At 36.4% G+C, this 27,362-nt stretch overlaps 1 protein-coding gene across 8 annotated transcripts in view; it reads left to right on the top strand.

Moving 5' to 3' along the window:
- The window catches only part of LOC120634676 (IQ motif and SEC7 domain-containing protein 1), a 221,369-nt gene that overhangs the window by 114,882 nt on the left and 79,125 nt on the right, over nt 1-27,362 (top strand). For 2 of the 8 annotated variants that reach the window (XM_039905434.1, XM_039905433.1), the window contains exon 1: nt 15,150-15,355. The exons of the other annotated variants lie outside the window; for them this stretch is intronic. The gene's annotated coding sequence lies outside the window, so the exon portion shown is untranslated. Of the gene's footprint in view, nt 1-15,149; nt 15,356-27,362 lie in introns of those variants that run through there. 8 annotated transcript variants of the gene reach the window in all.

Raw genomic sequence — 27,362 nt, 5'->3', positions numbered from 1 at the left:
GTCGTAGAAAAAAAAAAAAGAAAGGTGATGGCCTACTTACCGTCAGGTAGGCCATCTGCTTGGTCTGTCAATAAAGACTTAAAAAAAAATTTTAACATTTCTGTCCGGGAAATCGAAACCATAATTCCGTATCTGTACTCAACCCAGATCCACAAGACAGGTCAGAAAGCACTTAGAATCCTATAAAATACGTTGTATTTTCCATGATTACAATCATACCACACGTTGGTAAAATTAGGTGGGGTGTTTTGAGTATGATTCCACCTTTACCGTTTACGTAACAGCGATAACTGAATCGTTACTTTCGCTGGAGTGCTAATGTTTTTGTGAACTGACGGCGGAGTTTTGTTTTGATCTACCTCCTCCGCTTATTTTTCTTTGCTACCAACTTTTTGAATACAAAACACTCCGGGTTCATTGAATCTAAACGCGATGCTAACGTGTGCGTTGTTTATATTTCTCGTAAACAGTACTGGTGTGGTATCCTACTAATATTATAAACATAAAGTTTATGAGGATGTATGGATGTTTGCTTCACGCATTCTTTGTCTGATGGGAGGCTTCGGCCGCAGCTAGTTACCGACAAACGCGTGCCGTTAAGCGCTTTAGAGTTCCGGAACGATGTCGCGTGGAAACAGATTTGGGGTTGGGGTTTAATATAACAGCCATACTCCCTACCAGGTTAGCCCGCTACTATCTTAGACTGCATCATCACTTACCACTAGGTGAGATTGCAGTCACAAATTGAACTTGTAATGGAATTAAAAAACAAAAAAAACGTGTGTACTTTTGTACGCGCGTTAGAAGTTATACCTATCTACTTCTTCGGTGTAACAAGATAAAAATCTTTTCAATAATTATTTCTTTCGCCTTATTCTACGTTTGCTGAAAAAACGACAGTAACAATAGAAAAAGGTATTTAATACATTGAAAACCAAGTTTCATCATTAGAGTTTGAGATTTTTATTTGTACAATTGAATCAATAAAATCACCGTAATGAGGCTTTTGACAATTCAAAGTGTACAGTGTCAAACCTTTTATTTAAAAACAAAATTGCTGACTATAGCTAACTTCAGGGTGTCGGTTTTTCGTGACGGTGTGCGCGCGCATCGTAAAATTTTACTCTCATAATTTTTCCCTAACGCGCCAAGAGAAGTACGACTATAACTTCAAAGAATTGGATAAAAATCTAGTATGATTATACCCTTAATACAGAATAATTCGGAAAAAACCATGGTTTTCGGGCGATTTATGAATAACTGGGCCACGTCAATGAGCCAATAGCCAACTACCTCGAAATAAAATTTCTACTACCAATAAAAAACACGTACACATTTTCACGTACAGACTTTTTCACCGCAAATAACACCGCGGGGCGCGACTAGTCCAGTATATAGTGAACTAAAAGCTTTATTTTAATTTACGTGTACCTACTCCATTAGTATTATTTTTTGTTATGGAGAAGTTTTCCTTTGTCCTCGATTCTTTTTCATTAACCTAGGACGCAAAACGAGGGGAGTGTGACCTATTTTTCTGTTTTCGTAAAGTTGGTGCGATTTTAAGGCCAACGTGGGTTACCTGCGGCTATTTGTTTTCGCTGTTGGGTTTCCACACATGCTATTTTTAATGTTTCCACTGTACTGTACCTTTGAGCATTTTTTTTATCTGTGGACGCAAAAAAGTGGTGTGACAGACAAAGTGGTCAACTCTTTGTATGTTACGATAGCATAAAAAAGTAAATCGATTAAATACAAGTACGTACATACTTAATAATATAAATTAATGGTATTTATCTTAAAAATTGTAAACTGATGGATTATGTAAATTACGTTCAGAGGGGACCTTAAATTTCAGGTGTACGCAACCTTTTTATAATATAATCTTTTAAAATGTTAGCTCATATAAACTGCTGCGCCCGGTTAAGGAGTTTAGCGTTAAACAAACAAACACACACCATATTTATATTCACTGCCCGTATATTTAGAACACCTGCCCCGTATTTATAAAACTACGAGTATATCTGTCAGTAAAACCCGACTTCCGTGTAGAAAGTAGGGTATGGAAGTATGTAGGTACCAGAGTATAACTGGATTTGCTATTCACCATCACTTAATTATTATTTGTCACACTTTGTAATGATATTTACTAAAGCTACAACCCGCAAACCCGCATTAAAGCAGTGTGGTGGTTCAAAGATTAGGTTTTTAAAGTTTTAATGTTGAGTCATGAATTAGGCTTATGTTGATGAACTAAAGTAGAAATTATCTCGTACTTTTAATGGGGTCTATCTGTCTATATGTTTGTCCGGAGTAATCTTTGGAGCAGCTGATCTGTTTCTGATGGAACTTTTACAGGCAGCACGGCTAGCGAAGGGAACAAAAATTTTATCACCCGATATATATATTGGCAGTGGGCCAATGGAAATTTACTTAAATGCTAAAGCACGGTAACAGGGTAAAGAGAAGTTTACCTTCGTGTTTGAATACAAGTATATTATTTGGATATTATTTCCATTCGTGCGCTCATGCTCGGAGAGTGGATTAAACTGTGGGAGAAGATTAACATGTTGACATTTCTCCGTGGAGACAAATATCTTCTACCCATGCTACTCGGTAGGTATAGATAGACTTGAATCAGTTTTCAAGGTAAGCACAGCCGCAGGCAACTGCATGTTCTTGAGAAGGGGTATCATCCTTCAGCATGTTAAGCTGAGGTGTCAGATTTTATATTTAGATAATCAAAGAGGTCCTCAGAAACAGATTATGAAAGACCGAGTAGTAAAATTAATTAAAGAAAAGAGCATCAAAAGAATCTGCACAAAGACGATTGTCCTGAAACGGTCCTTTGTCAAGTTAAAAGTGTAAAAACACTGAGACTGAATTCCAAGAACCCGATGGAAAAACTCATTAGCGTAATGCTAAGTGATCCTCGGTACTTAGAGTCTTTTGGTTAATATTGCCAACTAGCGCGTACCTACGACTAAAGTTGCATATTTATTTTTAAAAAAAAAATTTTTTTTATACCCAAAACCAAGTTAACTTCAACTTGTGGTAGCTGGCAAGTGATGATGCTGTCTAAGATGGAAGCGGGCTAATCTATTAGAGGTATGGCAGTTATATATACCCCTAGTCGGCAACGAACGGGAGTCTTAAAAAAAAACCAGAGAAAGTTCAGAAATTAAAAATTTCAAAGCGCCGGCGAGTTCGAACCCGGGACCTTATAAGACAATAACGCGCGCTCCTACGCCACTTATGATGGTGGAGATTTAAAAAAAAAAAACTAGGCTAGGCATATTGTAGTATTAATACATTGTCTCAGATGTATTGCTTAGAAATTCTTTGTACGTCTCCGGTATGTATCTTTGTACTAAATTTCGTTCAGGTCAAACAGACTAACAAAAAGACACCCTTCACTTTTATAATGTTCATTATCTTCACATCAACTCATTACCGGCCCACATCAGAGCACGGGTTTCGTCCCACAATGAGAAGGGGTTAAGGCCGTTGTCCACCACGCTGGCCCAGTGCGAATTTGTGGACACCACACACCCTTGAAAACATTATGAAGAACTCTCAGGCATGCAGGTTTTACTCAAGATGTTTTCCTTTACCGTTGAAGCAAGTGATATTTTAAAAGTTAGAGGTGCGTGCTGGGATTCGAACTCGGCCCCGCCGAAAGTCAAGCCGAGCTCCAATCCAATGCGCTATCACCGCTCCATTTATAATATTTTTATAATATTAGTGTGAAAAGTAAAAACCGTCATAAATAAAGAAAAAAACATTTCAAGCATTTCAACAAACTTGTTTTTTGGTCTACTTTTATAAAATAATTTTAACTTAATGTAATGAAAGAGAGGCTGTTTAAATTATAAGACAGGGTAGATTAAATGCCGTAAACGTGGCATACAATCTCAACGCTAACGTCTAGTTGCGTTTAGTGCTAAATATCAGTAACTATGTTTGACGACCGACTGGCGCAGTGGGCAGCGACCCTGCTTTCTGAGTCCAAGTTCGTGGGTTCGATTTCCACAACTGGAAAATGTTATTGTGATGAACATTAATGTTTTACAGTATCTGGGTGTTTATCTTTATATTCTAAGTATTTATGTATACTATTTATAAAAATATTCATCAGTCACTTAGTACCCATAACACAAGCTACGCTTGCTTTGGGGCTAGATGGCGATGTGTGTATTGTCGTAATATATTTATTTATTTATTTTATTTAACTATAAACGGCCCATACCCTCATCAATACACATGTGTAATAACGAGAAAACAGGGCGTCTGTCGTGGCTGATACGCCCCCAATTTAATACTGGCAGACAATTAATAGGTCATAAGGCACGTTGCACAGTGCTCACGTACGATGCGACAATTTCGTTGCATGCATAAACAATGCTAAGTGTTACGCGTCTAGCGGTCTAGTCTTTGAGGTCGGCTCCGTTAAATAATGCACTGGAATCACTTGTGTTTACACGGCCGTATGATAAAATCAGTTATTTTTAGCAGTGGTAGAGCTTTTCTTGTCAGAGCTCGTAAGGGGAAGTAGGTACTATCGCCACGCTTGTTACTGCCGTCTCTTTTTTTTTATTTCTTTTATATAAATTAATATACTAAGACACTAGAGACATCGCCATCCAGCCCCAAAGTAAGCGTAACTTGTGTTATGGGTACTAAGATTACTGAGGAATATCATATCATAAATACTTACAATATACAGATAAACACCCAGATACTGAAAAACTTACACTTTCATCACACAAACATTTTCCAGAATCGAGCCCACGATATTGGACTCAGAAAGCAGAGTCAATGTCCACTGCGCCAGTCGGTCGTCTCTAACGAAGTATGGCCGTCGCCAAAAGCAGTGCTATGTTCCGATCTGAAGGGTGTGATTGCCGGTGTGATTACAGTCACAAGAGGCTACAACACCTACCCCTTAGAATAATTACATACAAAAAATATATAAATAGTAGATATAACAACTATTTATACTCAAAAACGAACTGTAAATAGTTCTACTTTCCAAACACATGTAGATCAATCCGAATACTGAATTATGTTAATGGTTGCGCGATATGATCTCAAGTTACTTCACGCTATAATAGTTAAGAACCAAATTGGGTTATATAGATAGATAGATAAAGTCTTTATTGCACAAATTAAAATAAAGCGAAAACATGAAATAACAAACTATTTATGTTGCAGCGTTCTGAAAAATATTTTGTATCCTATTTTCTTAAAATAAATTTTATGCTCAGGAAAGCTGACTAAAACTGCATATAATGTACTCGTGTATAAAAGCGTTTATACGTAAACCAGAACCAGAGTTAAATACAAAAATATGAAATTTCTATAGCGCCAGTAGTATTTTTTATTAAAGTACACATGTTATTTGACCGCATAAATTAGTCTACAAGCTTGATCACTATAAACAAATATTAGTTACACTGTATTATTTTCTTTCAATTAAAGTAAAAAGCAGAGCTAACTTGGTCATAAAACGCGTTGTTATTATGCACTTGTTGTACAATCCACTATACCATCACATGGTTCCAATTTGCGTGAGCAAAAGTCGTGTCTAAATAATTAGCTTTATGTACACGCTACACGGGCTCGTGTTACCGGATAAAGCATAGCTGGTTCGCATAATGTTTTAGTAACGTTGTCATTTCGATCTTTGTTCCTAAATTTTAATAATTTTAACATTTTATGATGTTATATTCTTGTTTATTGTATTCAGTAGTCTTATGAATTGTAATGTTAGTAAATAATAATAGTTTTGTTTTATAGTGAAGTGATGTTTAGATATTAATTGCGTTTCTTTATAAATTCTTATAGCCAAAAAAAAGGTTCATGATTTTCAGGAAAAAACTAAATAAGGTTTTTGTTAATTTTTGTAAGTGTTTTTACTTTCAAATATTAAATTTTATAAAACAAGTAAGGAAACTATTCTTTTTTTATGTATGGAAGGAACTGAATATATTATTTTTAAATATTTTTACAAGATAAAGCGCTTGAATACGTTACAGATAAATAAAATATAAAAAAGTTGCTCAACATAAAGTTAATATTATATTTTATATCGGAGTTTTTACTTTTTTACGCGATAAAACAACACAATCGCCTACACGGGCGTCGTTTACGCGTTTAATCAAGATATAAAAAAAAACTGGTTTACCTTTTGTCGAGCTAAAGAAAAGAATTGTCAATAATATAAGAAGTATCACTTGATTTAGTTTTTTAATTTCATAGTGAAACATTAAAGACTTTTTTTTTATGCCACTACAAGTGCAATCTCACCTGGTGGAAAGTGATAATGCAGTCTAAGTTAGTAAGGGGCTAACCTGTAAGGTTATGGCAGTTATATTGAACCTATACCCGTAATCGTTTTCGAAGCAAAATAGTATCGAAAACGCTAAATTGTTTAGCGGAACGTCTTTGTCGGCAAAGTGGTAGTGGTAGCCACGGCAGGAGCCTCACTTCAGACAAAATAGACTTTTTAGGGCGTTATAATTAAACGTGGCATAACGTCGGAATAGTTTTACAATGGTTTTTTTTTTTCACGTCTGACATTTGAAAGGTGCTGCCATTTAAACTTGTAGTGTTTTAAGTAATAAATGCAAACCTTTACCAATCGATCGCTTTAATGATCGACCGTTTTGACTCCTTGTTTTGACTCGACGGTTGGGTTTGGTGCGTGGACTGTTATGTTAGTTAAGTGGAGTGGAGCGTGTGCAATGCAATCTGACAGTACTAGGTGCTTCACATATGTCTGCGCTAACGATGAATGCAAATGCCCTTTTAAGAGGTAAGTGTTTCAATGTTATCTTTTTTTTTTTTTTTCATCTGTAACACCCTTGTTAATAAACTTGGTGTAAACGGTGAAGCTAAAGTGGCAATTTATTGGGCACATAGCCTGGAGAACCGATAGACGTTGGAATCCTAAGGCGACCCCGCACCGGTAAACTCAGCGTAGGTGGGCCCCCAAATAGGGGGACAGACGACATCAAGCGTGTCGCTGGGAGCCACTGGAAACAATCCGCCCAGGATCATGTATTAAGACCCTACAAAAGACCTATGTCTAGCAGTGGACGTCAATCAGTTTAACTGATGATGATGATGACCGTTCAATTAACCGTTCGGTGGAATCAGGTTAATTGATGATGGTGATGTTTGCGAGTTGTGCTAGCTTGCGCCCCGCGACGCGGGAGGCGCCGGCACCGTGGCCGGCGGCTTCGGGCCCGTGGGATAGTTTATCCCACGGTTGATATGGCGATAAGGGTGCAGGTTTATCTAGTTATTGTCGATGCATTCAGGAAATAGGTAGAATGTTTGCACATGCCAAACTTACATGTGCAAAATTCTTCAAAATTTAATTTAAATTCTAAATGAGTACTTATTTGATTGTTTGTACATTCATTATTATTGTTATTATTATTTCTACGATGTTTATTCAATGATTTTAATTATGTTAGGTACTAGGTAGGTAGTCAGGCTCTCTAAATGGCTCCAGATGTTAAAACAAGTTATAGATAACTAAGCCAACTTTTAAAGTTACATAAACAAAATTCAGAATATCAATCACCAAACACGTTTGTTTAGCAAAAGCAGGATATTGACGACCTGGTGAAATTGTGCAAATCCCCTAAGTTTTAGAGCTAGGTAGACGTTGCAACATGGTGTCCCAACTTGCATTAACAGATTGATAAAAAATGTGTGAGCCGTCACGGGATACATGGCAGATGAGAAACACCGAAATTGTTTTGTACCTATAGGTAATATGCATAAAAAAATAGATTATAACAGGAATCAGATGTGGCATACTGAAAAGATAAAGCATTAAAATCGTAGTGTGATTTTGCTTTCTTTGTAGGAGGCATTTATCTTAATAGTATTCCAGTAAAATACATAGTTTGAAGTTGGATTGTCTGTAGATGCTCTAAACGAATACCGGTTCAGCGCTAACCGTAATATATTCAAGATTACATAAACCTCTCGGTGATGTTTTGAAAACCCTGACTGAACATGCAAATCTGAGGACTTTAAGAGACCCGTTGAGAACCGCTTGTGAAATGATGTGCATATTGTGAATGGAGTATATCCTCTTTTATGTTATAAAGCAGACACTAAGCTCTAATGGGGTTTGAGACTAAGTCACTTGACATATAGACAATATAGAGTACTTAGAAGATTGTTTATGCGGCAACGCGATGCAACTTACGCCTGCGGTTTCGCTTGCGTGTACTTACTTTATACGTACGTATATTATACGTACTTTGTACGTAACTGTTGCATAGTTCCGAGTGCTACCCTCGTTTAATTTATAAATATAGGATTAATATCTTTAACAATTAAATGCATTTAATTTTATTAATAAACGTACGTCTGTACTAAGTTCTACGTAAAACAAGTTATTATCATCTGTTATGTGGCTCAATAAGTTGTTAAAAATGTTTAGTAAACTGTAAGTAATATATTATTTATTTGTTCAACCTAGGCTAGTCACTAGGATTTGAACTGTAATACAATTATTTAATTAATAAAGTTATTTTTAAAAACAAAAAAAAACAAACTTACCTTATATCTTATTTTTATCTTACTTACGTACTTACTTTTTACCTGACTTTATACCTACTTCCCTGCCAACGATATCATAGCATGGTACGTGATGCTTGACCCTTATTCATTTCCACAAAAAGCAGAAACAAAATATACAAAATAAAACAAAAATCCTCAAAAACCTAACCCAATGCAAAACAATAAAAAGTACACTTAATATTGACCTTCTTTATCTCTTTTGTACATTATATAGGAATACGCTTAGTGACAGTAGGTGTGAATTTATTGGTTTAACCAAGTTTCCTCTGATGATTTTAAATGACAATGTGAGATGGTGATAATAAAAGAACAGCTGGCTAAGTTTGTTGCGGGTTTCTTATTAGAACAGGGCGCGTTTGGAACCCGTAACGCGAGTTTTAAATTTAGGAATGTGTTTATCGCCATCATCTCACTACCATGTACACAATTTTTATGTAATGTACCTACGCATCAAAAATGCCATCTATTACTTGAATAAAACATATTTTTGACTTTGACTTTGACTTTGATGAACGATCCAATCGTTTTCCTTCTAACATCCGGGTTTTCATATGCAGAACGTAGAAATATGAAACTACATCTTGTGGTAACCTAATTATGGAAATGATATTTAACATTAAAACTTAATCCGATTCTACACGGCATCGTACCGGAACGCTTATTCGCTTGGTGGCATGTCTTTGTCACTAGGGCTGTTGGCTAGCTGACTGACCAGACCAGTGAAAATTCAGATATTATCAATGTTCCCTGCCGCTGATCGAACCGAACCCGGGACCTCCCCGCTCAGAGCTCACCGGTCAAAATAAAAATTCTAAATTCAAAAGTCAGAGGTCATCTATTCACAGAGCTACTCTATTTAATTCTGCATAAACTCGCAAATAAAGGAACGTATTGCAGTACTTTATCCAAATCTAAGTTATTCAATATGACTCGATTTAACGATTTGTGTTTTTTTTTTAATTTTTATTAAACTCCTAGGGCTGCCTGGACGCAGAAATTTTAATTTGTAACTTTTTTTTTATATTGCATATTAATATTTAAAGTAAGTTTTTTTTTTAGTTTAGTTTTTAAATATTCTATGTATGTTATAGTGATGGGTCATAGATACAAAATAAATAAATAAATAAATTAACGGTGAAGGAAAACATCGTGAGGAAACCTCCAGGTGCAGAATGTTACTGAATGGCGTGTGAACTAGTAGCCCACGGCTTAAACCCTCTTAGGAGATAACCGGGCCATTTAGTTGGCCAGTAGTGGGTTAAGACGTTGGCTGTTGCAGAAATAATTAGCCCTTGATTGGGTAAACCCCGGACATGAAACATAAGAAAATCGTAACAGCCAGTTCACGGATTTTCTTGAGCAAGTGCGTTTTTATTGCACAAATACGAGTATATATGTCACTCTTTATAGCTTTGCCGTTATGTAAGCAGTAGGTATGAATGCCGGTCAGTTCTACAGGTGGTGTAATGACATCGGCTGTCAACTCACTCCGCTTGTATCACGTAGCCGTAGTTAAACAACGTTTGTGTTGAAATGCCAATTAAAAATAACTGCACGAATTGTTTTCGATATCATGTTTTCATATTTTTTTTAGAAATGCCAGCCGTGAGACGTTCGTCCGATACCGACGTAAGCTTACTACATCGAATGTTGTCCTTTTACGACCTCGCTGGCATCCCGGGATCCCCCCCCCCCCCCCCCCCCTAAACTAAAACTCCCTCGGTGGCCGGCCTCAGCAAATGAAGGAGGCTCAGGAAAAGAAAACTATCTCCACGGTATTATAGCATTTTTTCTAGTGTAATATTAATCGAAGCTTAATGCCCACATAGCATTTTGTATTGACTATATCGGAGTGAATTTATTATCTTTAAGTAGGCTTTCACGAGGAAAGCCACATAATTTTTAGCCCCTCGTTGCTCCGGTTCATCAATCTACTGCTTCGTGGTTCCATCGATCAGATTTCCGATCACGTCCTCCGCTACTTAGTTTGCATCGATTCACCTTATTTCCACCACCTTTGAGTGCTTTCAAGTCCTTTGTCTCGCTCTTATTACAGTGATTTGTACGATTTAGAAAGAGACAGATGGGACCACCGTGGATAATTTTATGAAAGATATATCGATACGGAGTGCGCGTAACACGTTCACCTAGTTAATGTTATTACCTGCTGTTGCAAATGACCCGTTGTCCAACACTTGTAACTGTATAAGGACTTGTTTTTATCGAATATTATTAATGAAATTAAAAACCACACTAATACTAATCCGTGGCAGTGGGGTGGATAGGTTTTTTGAAACTGGCAATAAGTGGAAATATCATCGCTTGCAAATTATTATTTTTTGGGTAGGCAGTGCTTTTGCGCACGTATGATGTGCACGCCAATGATTCCTAATTTCAAATGTGATTACTTGTTTGCTTGTTGCACTTTCTCGCATTAACGTCTTAACGGATTATCATGGGATTTCGCATGGGTTATCAAGGGTACACACGAGGACATAGGGTAGCTTTTATCCAGAAAAAAGTAGATACCTACCGTTCCTCAGGGATGAAAAAAAAAAGTTACAACAAAATTTTAGGACCAAACCTGCATTACGTTCGAAATCATCGGTAACTCTGTGGCACAGAAAACATTTTGATTTTAGATTATGTTGTCTCACTAACATTAGAAATCGCCAGTCAGCATTAGAACAGCTTACACTCTCTCTCCTATGAAAGGTCTGAATCAAGCAATGCGACATCAATTACCTGAGGTCGGTAATGTTTCTCTCCGATACAAAAAACATCTTCATTCTAAAGGTAGCGTACCGGAAAATATTTCACTTTTCCGCATGAGAAAATAAATGTAACATAATCTAAAAACATTATAATTTTATTCGAATAATAAAATTCAAATGTTATCTTATTTTTAAAACTGTTACGTTGCATAATAAAACTAAGATTATTCCATATTTGTTATATGACTATTAACAAATCTAGGAAAGAAAGTTACTGTTGCGTCTAAAATTATAATTGCGATATAGGAGTCTCACTAACATCGCGCAGTATTATTACAATATTGTTGACGTTTTGTTTCATATTTATAATCCTTAAGTCAGAGTAAGTTAAATAAACTGTGTTATAATTTAGGTTTTATTGCATTTTTTGCAACCGCAATGTTATTAAAGTGCCAGATTCGCTATATATGAGATGCTACACTTACAGGCAAGAAATGTTAAGACCTAAATAAATATCAATCCCGATCTTTTGCGCATGCGTTGAATGGTGATTTAGCCATTAAAAGGCTTTTCATAAAACTTTTGCCTTTTAAACCGACTAATGGAGATCTTATGGATGGAAGCGGTGATAGCTCAGTGGGTAGGACTTCGACTTCACTTTTGGGGGTCCGAATTTAAATCCCAGCACGTCTAACTATTGTAAGTTATGAGCGTTTTAAGCAATTAAAAATATCACTTGATTCAACGGTGAAGGAAAAACATCTTTGAGAAACCTGCATGCCCGAGAGTTCTCCTTAATGTTCTCAAAGACTCAGACTGGGCCAGCGTGGTAGACTATGACCCCTTTCTGATTGTGGGAGGAGACCCGTGCCCTGTAGTGGGCCGGTAATGGGTTGATATGATAATGATGAGTAATGGAGATCTTTAAGTGTCGAGGAACTCAGATTTTCATCATTTGAACATATGCGAATTTCCAACGCAAATAAGTTGATGTAAGTTATGCTTTAACGAATCACCATCAACCTAATTGATTCTCATAAGAGAGATGAATATCTTATGCAGGTTGGCGTAATACTGGGTAATAGTACTGCAACTCTTCAAAAAATTCAAAATTCATTTATTTCAAGTAGGCCTAATATAAGCACTTTTGAAACGTCAAGTCTGTCTGTTTGTAGTGATTCTACCACCGGTTCGGAAGGCAGATTCTACCGAGTAATTCTACTTCGTAATCATAATCCTATTAATGTTGTCTTCTGTTTACAAACTGCCTCTCTCAATGCGCTGCAACTCTTACTTCACGACTGTTATTAGAATTTGTGATAACATCGGGACAGGTTGATTAAAAATCCAAACCATCAATCCAGACCGACATACTGGCTTCTATAAACGTTGCTTAACCATCGCAACCCTGTTATATAAACACACTAGCTGTTGCCCGCGACTTCGTCTGCGTTTGATTTTGTTTTTTGATGTGACATTCCATTTAGTTGTACTTTTAAAAAAAATTCAAGTATTCAGTATCGCTAAGCCTTAAATGAGGGGTTTGCTGCTGTCCGCTGAGGAGTTCTGTCCTCTAACTCCAACCGCATTCATCAGATCTACACAAAGTTTGAGAAAAATTAAACACATATACCTCTATAGTATAGTAGTAAAAATAATTATTTAAGTCGATTATAATTTGTCGGAGTTATAGTGCAAAATCGTCAATTACTTTCATCCCCTCTCCCAGAGGAACAGAGCTTAATGTCGGGATAAAAAGTATCCTATATTACTTCTAACACTTCCAAGAATATGTATAAAAAGCTTCATGAAGATCGGTTCGGTACTTTTCGCGTGAAAGCGTAACAAACAAACTTACATTCACATTTATAATATTAGTAGGGATATTAAGATTTAAACAAGAATGACGGTGTTCATCACCGTCATCATCAACATCACCGTCATCATCATCATCATCGTCATTATCATCCACCCGTTACCGGCCCACTACAGGTCCCCTTTCAGAATGAAAAGGGTTCAGGCCGTAGTTTACCACGCCGGCCAAGTGCGGGTTGGTAGACTTCACACGCCCTTGAGCGTTATGGAGAACGCTCAGGCATGCAGGCTTCCTCACGATGTTTTCCTTTACGGTTCAAAGCAAGTGATATTTACATTGCTTAAATTAAAACAATTAAGATAGTTCATACTGATGGCTTAGTTATCATGATCAAACGCAAATCTATGCTTTTCGGAGAATTCAAACGGCTAAGGCCAGCGATCGGTCCGGATGGCCGTAGCAGTGGGTCAACCGCAAGCTGCGTTGGAGTTGGCCTTGTGGTCCCCTTTTAAAGTTTAAATAATATCATAATGCTTACATTGGCCAAGGTAACTTAGATACTTGTCTAAGTCAATATCTATGTTGTTTGATTTTCAAACTACAATGTCTGTATTTTCAGTTTCGCCTGATTAATTTCTTTTGAGTTTTGCTGTAGGTGGTGACTTCATGACAGGTTAACCAAGGTCACCTTCATACAAAAATGATATGAAAGCGGTGTTTGTTCACTAGTCGCCAATTGTGTATGGACGTTACGGCCTAAAAAGGCCTCTCCCAATGGCTTACCCATAATCGCCGCGCTGGGCAGACGAGTTGGTGATCGCAGTAGACAGGGGTAGTAGCAGAGTTGACACCCGGAAGAAGAGGATCTCTGTTTCGTATTCATGTACTAAAATATCAATTCAAAAATCAAGGTACTGAATACCATACACAATTTTGCTAGCGTGGTGACGACCGTAAAAGGATAATATGCTGATTATTTTGGACAGCTACCGTGACATCAAAATGGCAAGTTGAAGGATTTTATTTCCTCACACACTCGTAACTCGTTAAAATGTAATTTCGCGGATACGGTGTTGGCCAATCGGGTATTGCTCCAAGCTAGAACTGCCCTGAAGTTTGTGTTTGGCCAACCGAGGACCGGTTTCGGCGACCTTGCCTCTCGCACGTTCACTTGCTGATCTTATGGATGTTTTATGGATTGTGGCATATTTGTCAATGCATTTGTTTTTTTTCTTGGGTAATTGAGTCTGTGTTCTAATAATTTCAGTTCGTTAGTCTTGTAATTGAACTTTTAAAAGAACATTTAAAAGAACTTCTGGTATTCTGTAAGTATCAACTTATATGTTTTATATATAAGTTTCAACTAAGAAGTGATTACTCTGTCCTTAGAACGTTAAGCTATAGTCACAAGAACACTCAACCTCTACGGGTAAGTCACTTCCTCAAAATCATTTTACTCAATCATCATTTATCATTACTGTTGCTGCGCTTTAAAATATGATTGCGGATAAATAGCGTCAGTATTGTTGCCATCATGGCATTGACCTTCAGATGTAAATCACCTTGACTAACTCCTATTGTTGCCAGGCAACAGGTGTTTTTGGTTGGTTGTACAATGTGACGCACTAAAACAAACTTGAATTGCACACCAGATGGTTTATATAAGGCTTCACAGATTAACAGCAAAACGGGAAAAAGCAGATGGTGGACGGAGCAAGGATGCTCACGCCGGGTTTAATATCCTGTCAATTCTGTTATAACCAGGAATAGAAATCACTTGCAACCTAAATATGTACACTTTTTCTCCGTAATAAGTTGTGGTTACTGTTGACATCCATGAAAAGAAAACCGACATAGAAAGCATTTCTTTTTTACACATAACAGCGGAAACAGCGCTGACTTTTAATTTAACATCAAAACTATATTGTGCGCTGGCGCACGCTTTCCAGTTTCCATAAAGCGACACAACGCTGAAAAACGCATGCGTCAAGCCAGTCGCTCACGGGCGTCCGGTGTGGCCGCACGCGTTGTCAATAAAATTCGCGAAGTCAATAAACAATTAGCGTTTTCACACGTCACCAACATTAATCCAAGTGCAGAAGTGAATAGTGCAATAACAAATGTTTTGTGCTTAAACACTTGGACTTTCCAAGGTTATATGTGTTCCAGTGTTTAAATATAATCGGAGAATCTTTAATGATTTTCAACAGAGATCGTCACGGTTGTTGACTGTTTTTTATCGGTTTGCATTTATTGTTTTTCTCATTGGCTTCAAATTACAATATAATTTTTTTGTGCCTTACTTACTGTTCGCGTTATCCTATAAATAATTCCTATTCATAAATCAGCATGATTCATATGTCCAAAATTCATGTGGGATTCGAAACTTGCAATGTTGTAATATAGTAGGCTTCGTCGAAGGTGAAATTCAAGATCTAATAGAATATGGGATAAATTTTAATCAGCTATTGTGTTAACCTCAGTCTTGGTTCACAACAATGGAAAAAAATTTCGCGCTCTTGAGTTGGGATTGAATCATACATGAAAAGTCATACCTATACGGTTATGAGAAGTTTAGCATTCCGTAAAAGCGTAATGTTATTGTTACTCCACTCACAAAAACTCAAAAACAATTTCATGGACTTCATTCGTAACAGATATCACGATAACATTATATGATTACTTTATGAGAATGAATGCTTTATTCACTTTTATCACACCTATTGATAAATTCATCAATTTTCTCACGCATTATCTATCAAGTGAATTTTATCTTGTGTGAATATAATCATAGATATATCGTTCAATGTTTTGTTATAAATTAGAACGTCTGTTATTGTTAGGTTATGGTGTTATACACTACACCTTATAAGATTGCCTTGGTTGAGTAACGCTGGCCAAAGTTGGTCATGGATTCGTCATGTTAAATTACAAACATTGAAACTGTAACCACCTACGTTATCTTTAGCTACGTCCTTCCTTAAACGCTTTTGGTACTGGAAGAGGATAAAGTCAAAAATTTGTACAGTCTAATTACTTGCTTTAATACTCCTGTTTTTTTTTTGGAGTACCTAACGGACGTTACTTTTTATTCTCTTATTGATTTAAATGTGCTTATGATTTAAAATTTATGGGATATCTTCCTTTATGAAAAAGCACTTTAAGCAATCCGTGATGTCATCAAACAATAACAGATTTATGTAGGTCTTTTTAGAGAGTTTAGATCTACTACACCACTCACCGTTATCAAACAAAGCCTTAATTGACAAATTCTTAGTAATTGAGGTACAAAATATATGCTAATAAGGGTTAAGTCTTACTGTATTTTGTACATACATGTATTAAAATATCGCATGGCATTCACCATAATATGATAATTCATTACTGTGACAGTAGCCTCTTGAAAATTAATCAGTGTCATTTATTTGATTGATATTTAAATTACTGAAAGGACAGTGACTTACTCCTTCCTCAATTGATGCTGTTGGAACTACTTACTCTGTAAGTTTATTGTTAGCTGCGCATTAATTTTGTTTATAATTTTTTTTCTTTATATTGATTCTTCTTTTCCCCTCATTTAAAATTGTAGTAATTTGAATAATTTTACCTCTGTATTATTAGTTCTATTGCTAACAGAAGGTAGATATTGACTGACCGGGGCATTGGTTGAAACTACGCGAGCAAAGCGCTTGGTGGTGGCAAATTTAACAATTCATAAATTACTAAATAGAGATATTGATTTACTTTTCGTAGCGAAAAGTTAATGTTCCTGTTTTTATAGAGGTATGTCGTTTGAAAACACGTTGGCGGTAATTTGACGCTGATGAAATATGTCAGTCAAAACACTTAGCCTACTATTTTGACTTGAGCTCAACATTTGTGCTTCTTTAGGAATTCATATATCTCGTAAAGCTAATTTTGACATAAATGTTTTGGCATAAAATCAGTGCTATAGCTTTTCGGTGTCATCTTATGATTGAAACGTACATTGGGCAACTATATAATATTATATTTTGAAAGCCTGTCAAATCTAGGTTTATGTTGTTGACGATGAAAAGTTGACTGATAATAATAAAAGATATTATAATATACTAATTAGTAATCAGATTAAATTATCATCTGTAATAATTACCACATCAACATTTGATTAGCTCAAAAGATGCCAAACATTTGCATAATGACATAACTACTCACGTTTGAAATGCTTCACTAAGAAATAGCCTTAAAAAGACATCACAATTTATTAATAGAATGCCAGTGGGACGCTGTTCTTAAAAAATTCCACCAATTTCATTTAAATCGTTTGATCTCAAAAAAGGCTTTGAGCGTGTTATCGTTTAATTACATCATGTTTAAGCTTTTATTGTCTTGCTTTCTTTTTTATTTATTTACGAGGTTTTGTTTGTAGGTTTTCTTCTAATAAATGGAATTAACGGCTTACGGTAATAAAACATTTCTAACGTCAATAAAGCGTATAGAGTAGATTTTGTCCATCAATTCAAGTTGTCCCTGTCTAAAACTTCTACCCCAGCGAGCACAGTACTATTTTTTCTGAATATAAGGTTTAATGATAATCACGAAAACGTTTCATTATTACTCGTTCAACTGTTTCTTACCACCTAATAGTATCGGTACTGGACTTAACTCAACGAAGTAAAATGTCTCAAGTCCAAACTACTGCTGCACAATCAGTCATTACTTGTGCTCTAGTTTTATTTTCATCTTGCTGCCCTTGACAGTCTGACTAACCTTCAGCCCTTTCGTCCAATTTCATTACTGTTCCAGAAGGCTTCTAAAAGTCCTAGTGAGGGGCATTATCATTTCAATGTCGCTTTTGTTTTGTAATCCTTCCTCATTTTTTAATTACGATATTTTTGTTTCGTGAGCGTTTATCAAAAGTTCAAAACAAAAGGATCTAATCGTGGTTTATATCTCACAACTCGCTTTCAAACTTTAGAGCCGGCATGAAAGCGGAGTTTTCGCCATCTTTGTTTTCATTTATAACTGCGGTCTCACTAATTAACTCAAAAAATACGTTCATGCTAATTTATTGTATTGTCGTACTCTTATGCAACTACTTGCGTGTATTGCAATGCACCTGTGACTTTACTTGAGTCTAGTTGTCTTTAATCGATGACAGGTATTCATTTGACTGCTATTTTACCTGATGCTGAATCGAAAGCTCCTTAAGTCTAACTGTATTGTCTGCCGTGTTATATTGGATAGAGTAGCACAGGCTCGACATTCGCACTTTATCAGACGCGTCCACTCTCGCCTAAGCTGTCGTATTACTAACGCGGTGCGCTCAGGACAGTGTATTGCGTGTACAATGTATGTTTGTGTATTGATGTGTATATAATATTATTAAACAAATAAATATTATAATATATAATGGACATTATGTATTTACAAACACTACACTACCAATCCTTAAGAAAAGTAGTATTTAAAGTAGTGTGATATGTGGTGACGGCAGAGCAGTTGTAACAACCTTCACGCGGGTGTCGTACGCGGCGACTAAGGGAATACGTCCTCTGTGATACTATTACCCTGCGATCTCCAATCCTTCTGCTCAGCGTGGGAATTACGGGCTCCTGTTAGGAGAGGCTATTATTACTATTATCTTCTGGACTTGGACTATTATAGGCTTTTTCTGAATGGCCGTGACGTTTGCGTAGAGTTTCTGAAAGCATTATCTAAGACGGCCGACTGGCGCAGTGGGCAGCGACACTGTTTTCGAGGTCGCCTGTCGTCCAAGGCCATGCGTTCGATTCCCAGAACTGGAAAATGTTTGTGTGATGAACATGATTGTTTTTCAGTGTCTGGGTGTTTATCTGTATATTATAAGTATTAATGTGTATTATATTCATAAAAATATTCTACAGCTACTAAAAGTAAGATTTTTTGGGGCTTGATAGCGATTGTGTTGTCCATTGTCGTAGTATATTTATTTTTTTATCATCTGAACTTTTAATAGGTACCAATAACTGGAATTAAACGTGATCTTCAAGTAACTATTTGTTAATTTAACTAAGCATTGCTAATTAAAAGTTAATTAATGAATTCGACTACAATCTACGTCTTAACATCGTTATATTGTCGTAAATCGATAACATCATTAGATAATATTAAAGAACGAGATATGTTTTGTTCAATGCATAATATATTGCGCTCTAGAATATACATTGAAATAAATGAATTTGAATTATATTGACGTTTAGTTAGATTTATAATGTTTGCTTAAATTCGTACTTTATGAATGAATGTTTAAAGTTAATTTACTGAGAGAAGCGAAGTCTTACTTTAACAAACTACAAGTGTTCTTCAAAAGATCTGCTCGTTTGATAGTGGACTCTCATTAAATCGTTATAATTACTTCTTGAAACATCAGCGCTGTTTGTGTGATTCAAAGAAATGTCCGTTTCCCGTTTTATAGCTTGGCTAAATCTAGTAATTAGGTAACTTATTTCAGAAGAAATAAATTAAGTCGTTAATCAGGGCACCCGACTGTCTGTCGGGTCAAGTTATAGCAAGGCCGGTTGAATTCTGCCGTGTTATAGTGACGATTTAACGAAGAAACCGACACAGCTTTGAATCTATAATTAGTATGAAGATTTGAGGTCAGGTCTTATATATTGTAGCAACAAATTTATAATTGCTTTTTGCTGGGCATGCGCGCTCCACCTTAGGCTGCATCATCGCTTACTATCAGGTGTAATTGCAGTCAAGCGCTCGTCTATAAACATTTAAAAAAAAGTCCTATTATACTATTAAGGATTTTACGTAAACGATAAAAAACTAGGACGTGAATTATTGCTCTAACCAGGTTGCTCTTCTAATAATTTAAAATATCAATGTGAGAGGGTGATAACAAAAAATAACACCCGGCAATTTGCCCGGCGAATGATATCGCGATCGTTCCGGTACGATGTCGCGTAGAAACCGATTGGGAACCCCTAACAGGTTAGCCCGCTATTATCTAAGACCGAGATAGCAGAAAAAAAAATATATCTCTCAACATAAAACTTGATTTGCAGAATATAAGGGTTTATGGCCACGGTGGCCAAGTGCAGATTGCTAGAATTCAGACGCTTTTAAGAACTTTATGGATTACTCTTGACGATATCCTCCTTCACAGTTAAAGCAAGTGACAGCAGCGGGGATCGAACTCAGTCCCCCGAAAGAGAGCCCTAACCACTCTGCTATAGTTCTTAGTTATTTTTAATTGCTCAGTTTAAGTTAAGCTTTATAATTCTCAAGCACTGAGCTCATTATATGATCATTACCAGAGTTTAGTATTTCCGCGACTTTATGTGAAGTTCTAACAAAGATATTTAAGCGAAGAGTAAAGCGGCTATAGGCAACATCGACAAAATATATTAACTGCACAAAAGCACAGTTCAATGAATCCCATAATTAAGCTATTTTCTTAGATTGGAATCATTTGTCTTGCCAAAGCATTATACTCTAGTCTTAAATTCGATCCAAAGATTGGTTATCAAATTATTATACTGTCGTAGATAAAATTTTGTATAAGCAACTATACGTAATTTCATTTAACTCTCGTGCTGTCCTATTTTGTATAAAACTCTAATTCAAAGTCTTATATGTAGTGATAACTTCATATAAGTAAAGCTAGGAGGGTTCCAAACGCGTCTTGGCCTAACAGCCCACAACAAACTTTAGCCTCAAAAAATACCACTTGTGTTAAAATAACCCTCATACGCTACAGTTGCATAAATTATACGTAGCATTTAACTATTAAAATTAAGAAATTGAAAAGATTGGAAATTCATTACATTTTCATTTTCAACTTCTAAATCTACTCTTCAACTATAATTGAGAAAGTATTTGTATGAGTTATTTGTCATTGTCACTTCTTTTAGTCGACAGCGATGAAATTAGTCAAAGAAATTTAGCTCTCTTTCTGGACAGTTATAATTTATTGATGAAATATTATTTGCAAAACGGCAATATTCTAACATAACAATAATTAAAGACTGTTTGAGCAGCCAAATGGCTCCTTTTTCTGCCTTTTCTAGCTATGTCCTATCTGTCATTTATATAAAGTTTAATCCTCTAAGGTTTTTTTTGCTTAATAAGCAACGTGAGCAGGTACGTACGTGTTCTCTTAAATCGATCTTGTTTCGTATTTGACTCTCATTAAATATTATAATTACAAGACGGTTAAACAACGTCCGTTCGATGTTTTGTGCGAATGCTAAACTATTTTGTATGAGAATTAACTATTCTACGGTTTGCGTAATTTGATTAACCAACAGATTATATTATCTCGTAATGTTATAATAATTAGATAATTTTTGAAGATAAACATTTTCTTGATCATTTATAGTGAAATCATTGGTTTGCCCACCGACAGCCCTTTCCGTTATCGCCCTTTGTCCATCAAACCGAGGTGTAGGTGTTAAGCTTCTTTTAACTGTAACTACACCGGCAATCACGCCCTTCAAACCTGAACACAAAAATGCTGCTTGGCGGCAGAAATAAACATGGTGGTAGTACTTCCCTGGACGAGCTCCGTCACAGAAAACTCTACCTTTAGATTATTTTTTTAACTAAGCGAACGATACTTCGGCATTTAGAGTCCTCGTCATCATTAAAATCATCCTTTTCCACTGTTAGCGACCGCTTTTCTCTCTCATCGCAGAAAAGGAATTAGTGTTCAGGCCTCTAGGTAGGTTAATTATCTTTTAACGATTATTATCACACCTCAAGTTGTTAGCATCAATCTACAATTTTATGTGGCCTACCTACCCAACAGACGTCATTCGACAAATCAAAAAATTAAAAATTAATTTATTCAAGTAGGCATAATAAAGGCACTTGCAACGTCAAGTCTGTCTGTTTGTAGTGACTCTACCACCGATTCGGAAGGCCACTGTAATGTTTGTTTTTACCGCACAGTAAATGGGGGCTCCCATATAAATAAACGTGGCATAACGTCGCAATAGGTTATGCAGTGTCTTACGCACTTTCAACTAACCGCTCCTTTCATATGTCAGAGCGTGATAAAACTTTGCATAAAAACTCCGATGTTATGCCAAGTTGAGTTATAATGCCAGTGCTGGTGAACCTACCAGGGTCGCATAAAAGAAAGAAAGTATCCCCTTACGAACATGCTTCGACATTTACCGTGAGTTGCTAACCTATTACGACATTTTGTTCAAAATAGCGACGAATTTAGGTACTGTTTGAAAAGGTGTTCCAAAAACAAAACCAAATTTCACCTATCACCAAACCTTAACTGAACCGGGAACCAGCTACTAGTGACAGTATCGGTTGGGAATTGTTGAAAGTGGTATTGTCATACCAAAGCCCTGCTATCTGAAGAATCTGGAACCAAAACTCACATATCGCTTGCAATCGAACCGCATTGTACCAGGGAAGTCGTCTAATGGTGTTACTAATAAAAAACAGCTTCCTTAATAAGCCAGATCTATTATTTATTTTCTTGCGGCTGTTAAGCTCCGGTGAGTTACAAACAAAAACAATATCGGCTAGTATTGTGAAACCTGCAACGCTGCTGCCAGTAATTGTTACTCACTGAGACAACGGAAATAGATTTCTTTTAGCGATATAAAAGAAGTAGTTGATAAAAACTGTGACAAAATATTTTCATTCTTTGAATTCATATTACCCTTAACGTCATAATTGAGAGAACGGATTTTTGTTGTACTCTTACTGAACTCTCACGGGTTGCTATGTGGTTTAGTTGTTCTACTTGATAACATAATTTTGTAGTTCTTTTAGCTATATAAAAGAAGTAGTCGATAAAAACTGACAATATATTTTCATTCTTTGAATTCATAATTACCCTTAACGTCGTAGTTAAGAGAACGGATTTTTGTTGTACTCTTACTGAGCTCGCATGGGTTTATCTGTTGTTTATTTGTTATACCTACTAGATGACATTATTAAGTACTTATATACTTTTAATTCATATTACCATTTACGTCATAGTTGAGAGAACTTATATTTGTTGTACTCTGACTTAACTCAAACGGGTTGCTCTGTTTTTTATTTGTTACTAGCGTACCCAGCCCGCTTCGCCAAGCTAGATTTTGGCTTTACTTTATTTAAACAATAAACTTAAATTTTTAAGTCTCATAATATATTAAATCATTTATTTCTCTCCGTATTCATTATCTTCTATTCTCTTCTCGAGCGGGTGAAGCTCATTATCTGCACCCATGTACACCCAACAATAGAATATCATCATAGTATATCATAAAGCTGTAATTGTCAGTTTGACAGTTCAAAAATAGGAGTGCTCCTATCGTCACCAAACTTTACAGGATTACTCGCCAGGTCAATTCGGAGATTCCCTGAAAGTTTCATTGAAATTGGTCCAGCCGTTCGGAGCCTATACGAAACATACCCACACACTTTCTCTTTTATATAATATATAGATAGTTGAAAACATCATTGAGCACAATAAGTATAGAAAACTGTTTAAAATGTATGTAATAATGGAAATGCTAATGCTAGTTTAACTAGTCTTGATAAGTTGACTAGATATAAAATAACTCGCAAACGTAAACTAGCTGTCTTTAATTTATTCTAAATTGTTTACAAAAAGCAGTAAACAATTCTTCCGTACAAATGTAAGCAGTTTTATTTTTTAATAGCAAACATTGTTGTAGCAAAGAGAACAAAATATTGTGTTTTGAATTTTTAGAATGCGTTATGTTCTTACAAATAAATTCAGAATTATCTACAGATCTTGGCACCCGTTTAGATCTCAATTCTGTTTTCAGTGAAGCCGACAACAATCCATAGTCGTCATATGGAACTTGGCTCTCAATTTTTACATAAATTATGTTTTTGAGGGGATCCATTTTACTCTGACGTTCAAGTATTTCCATACTCGAAAACTCTCCTCAATTCCGCGCGTAGCAAATCTTTTGCTAAGGCTTAGCATGTAGGTACTGTAGATGCAAATTGTTCATAAATTGTGTTTTAGGTGACTCTACTTGCGAAGGTGCGAAACGTGTCGTAACTCAGAATAAAGGGCGTGAAAGTTACGAGCTCACGTATCTATTTCTTAGTTTGCATTGCAAGCGGGATCTATATCGAGACTGTTTGTGTCACGTTTTATTTTATATCCAACATATTTATTATATTTATATTATATTACGTAAAATATGTTCTGTTGTGACAGTTAATAAGCATCTGTATCCTAGTGGGTGAAGAATGTGCGGTTCGGCTTTCGGGGGAAATGTTTTCAATCCCTTGCACGCACCTCTAAATTTTCGTAGTTATGTGCGTTTTTGATTTCAGCATTTAAATATGACTTGGTTTAACGGTGAAGGAAAACGGAATGCCTTAAAGTTCTCCATAATGTTCTTAAAGGTGCGTGGAGTCTCTCTGCACTGGGCCAGAGTGGTGGTTTTCGGCCTTTACGACTTCTCATTGTGGGAGGGGACCCGTGCGCTGTAGTTGGCCATGATGTGATGAACCCTCAGAGAACCATTTAAGCAGTTGAGCCGTTCAATAATCTCTGGAGATCTTGACCACCAAAAAGGGTCAATGAAACTGTATTATTTTATTAATGTAAGATGTAAAATACGTCCCAAGATGAGGGTAGATTCCTTTATTTATTCTGTGGATAAAGGACTGTTTGAATTTGTATAGATATAAAGGAAAAGTAACTAAATAAGAAAGATTTTAAGGGTTGACGGGTAGATTTGAATATTACAGCTTCAATCCACGAACTGGGTTACGAATATATACTGTGTAGCTTCGTTAAAGCAAAAATAATATTTTTCCATTCCTTTTGAATCAAAAATAGAGCGAATAGAATCTTTAATGTCATAAACTCACAGCTTCGCTGCATACAGTTTTCATTCAGATTTCGGATCAATAGCCTAGGTGATTGAATTTGGAGCCAATCAGATTTTTTTACTTTTATATTCGAAAATAATAATTTTGGTAGGGTAAGTAGTTTATACGTTAAAAAATACGATAAAACCATCAAACCCAGAAAAGCTTGAAAACAAATAAGCAATGCCCTGATTCCCCCTTGCTAGAGATAGGCCTTTGCCCAGACGTGGGACGTTATTGGGCTGATAATGATAATGTACCATAAAAAAAAATACAAACAAAGCCAACCAAAAAAAACTCACTAACTCATAAATATATATATATTAGCTGCGCCCGCGGCTTCACCCGCGTTAAATTGAGGAAAAAATACTTACCTATATAAAACCTCTAGTCCTTTTACCCGCGGCTTCGTTCACGTGGTAATTTGAAAAACTTTCTCTGGAGGAAAAGGACACCGATCATGGATACATAACATTGCACTATTTCGGGACGCTTGTGTCGCCTTTATTCTGCGTCCTTTCAAGTATTTCCGAATAAATGTAAGCAAGCGAGCAAGAAAGCAAGCAAGCGCGAGCGTAAGTGTAATTACCATAAGAACTTTGCTTTTTCTGGGATAAAAAGTAGCCCATGTCACTCTCCGGCCCATAAACTATCTATACGCAAAAAATCACATCAATAATAAATATTTATGTTGATGGACAAACAAACGCATTTGTAATATTGCACGGATTAACTACTGCAAATTTTTGTGTCTCTAACTCCAAAAACATCGGAATGTCATACAAACTTCAAACCCCTGATTCCCCTCTCCCCTCTGAGGTATAATTCGATTAAATGTTTTCTTTACAAATGTATATGCTTTAAAAAAATCTTATTGCAAATATATAAACAAAAACACAAATCTTTATTTCGTCGGTAAGAAGTTAAACATAATATCATAATAAGTTAACCGTAGAAATGATAAATAAAGTCCATTGTGGTTAAAGCAATATAATTCTGTTACACCATTGTTTTCACTCCATACATTAGCCGCTGTTATTCAAAATTACAAATGAATTAACAATTAGTGCTTACAATTAGCGGGATTGTTTGTATGTATCGCTGTTGTTTACCGAGTTGTGTTTGTACGCCTAACAGAAATTGAATTGTTGAACGCGACCTCTCCAAGTTTGAGGTTATTACTATTCCAGCTTAAGGTTTTATAAAGATCTAGGCACACTTATAACACCCCACGCGACGCATGTTGCAACGAACTGAGAGTACAGAGGGAATTTACACTCGTGTGTTACAGTTAAATTTAATTTATAAAGTGGGTAAATAATTAAACTTTTGATAACTATAAATTCATATTTGCCATCTGCCTTATTTTATTAAATAGTTTTCAAGAAACAATTAAAATTCTATTTTATTAACAACCAATGTTCATGACATTGAGTTGGTGGGTATTTTGATATTAATACGACTGCACCTCAGTCCTACATGGACTCGAACGATGCAAAACTACCTCCCGGCGTCTTAGTCGTTTATAACGTGGCTTATATTGTATTGTAGAGGCAATGCGAGGTAGGACACACAATCCGGATGTGTCAAGTCAAGTAAAGTAAGGCTTTGTGTTCCTGCAGTATACACGGCTAGTATTCATGATCATCCCCTCAACCGATTGAAGTCCACCGCTGGACTTAGGTCTTTTGTAGGGAGTTCCAAAATCCACGGTCCTGGGCCGCTTGTTTCCAGCGGCTCCCAGCGACTCGTTTGATGTCGTCAGTCCACCTCGTTGGGGACCGACCGACGCTGCGTTTACCAGTTCGGGGTCGCCATTCCAGCATTTTGGAACCCCGACGTCCATCGGTTCTCCGAGCTATGTGCACCGCCCATTTTCAATTCAGCTTTGCGACTCGCTGAGCTATGTCGGTAACTCTGCTTCTCCTACGGATCTCCTCCTTCTGATTTGATCACGTAGAGATACTCCCAACATAGCTCTGTCCATCGCCCGCTGAGTGACTCTGAGCCTTCTTATGAGGCCCATAGTAAGAGACCACGTTCCGGATTCGAGGGCTCCGGATCCGACTTTTTTACGGCTAGCATTTGTAGGAGACAATCATCTACCCGGGGAAAGGATAAAAATGTATCTTCTCCCACGGCTCTATCAACCCTCAGAGAATTGCCGCACTAGTGGAAATAATATCCAAATAAGATAGGTGTAATAAAAGTGTAAATAAAATGTTAATTTGAATTAAATCGTCACTGCGTGTTTCTGTAAGTCAATCACTCAACTTGATCAATGAACTTTTAGCATACAGTAAGTCGAAAGGACGTAGAGTAACTTAGGATACTTTATATCTCACGCAAAAAAATCGATCCCTACAGGATTTTGCAAACAACCT

The sequence above is a fragment of the Pararge aegeria genome, chromosome 24 (assembly GCF_905163445.1).
Source record: "Pararge aegeria chromosome 24, ilParAegt1.1, whole genome shotgun sequence".
Lineage (NCBI taxonomy): Eukaryota > Metazoa > Arthropoda > Insecta > Lepidoptera > Nymphalidae > Pararge > Pararge aegeria.
This window is presented reverse-complemented; position numbering and strand designations above follow the sequence as displayed.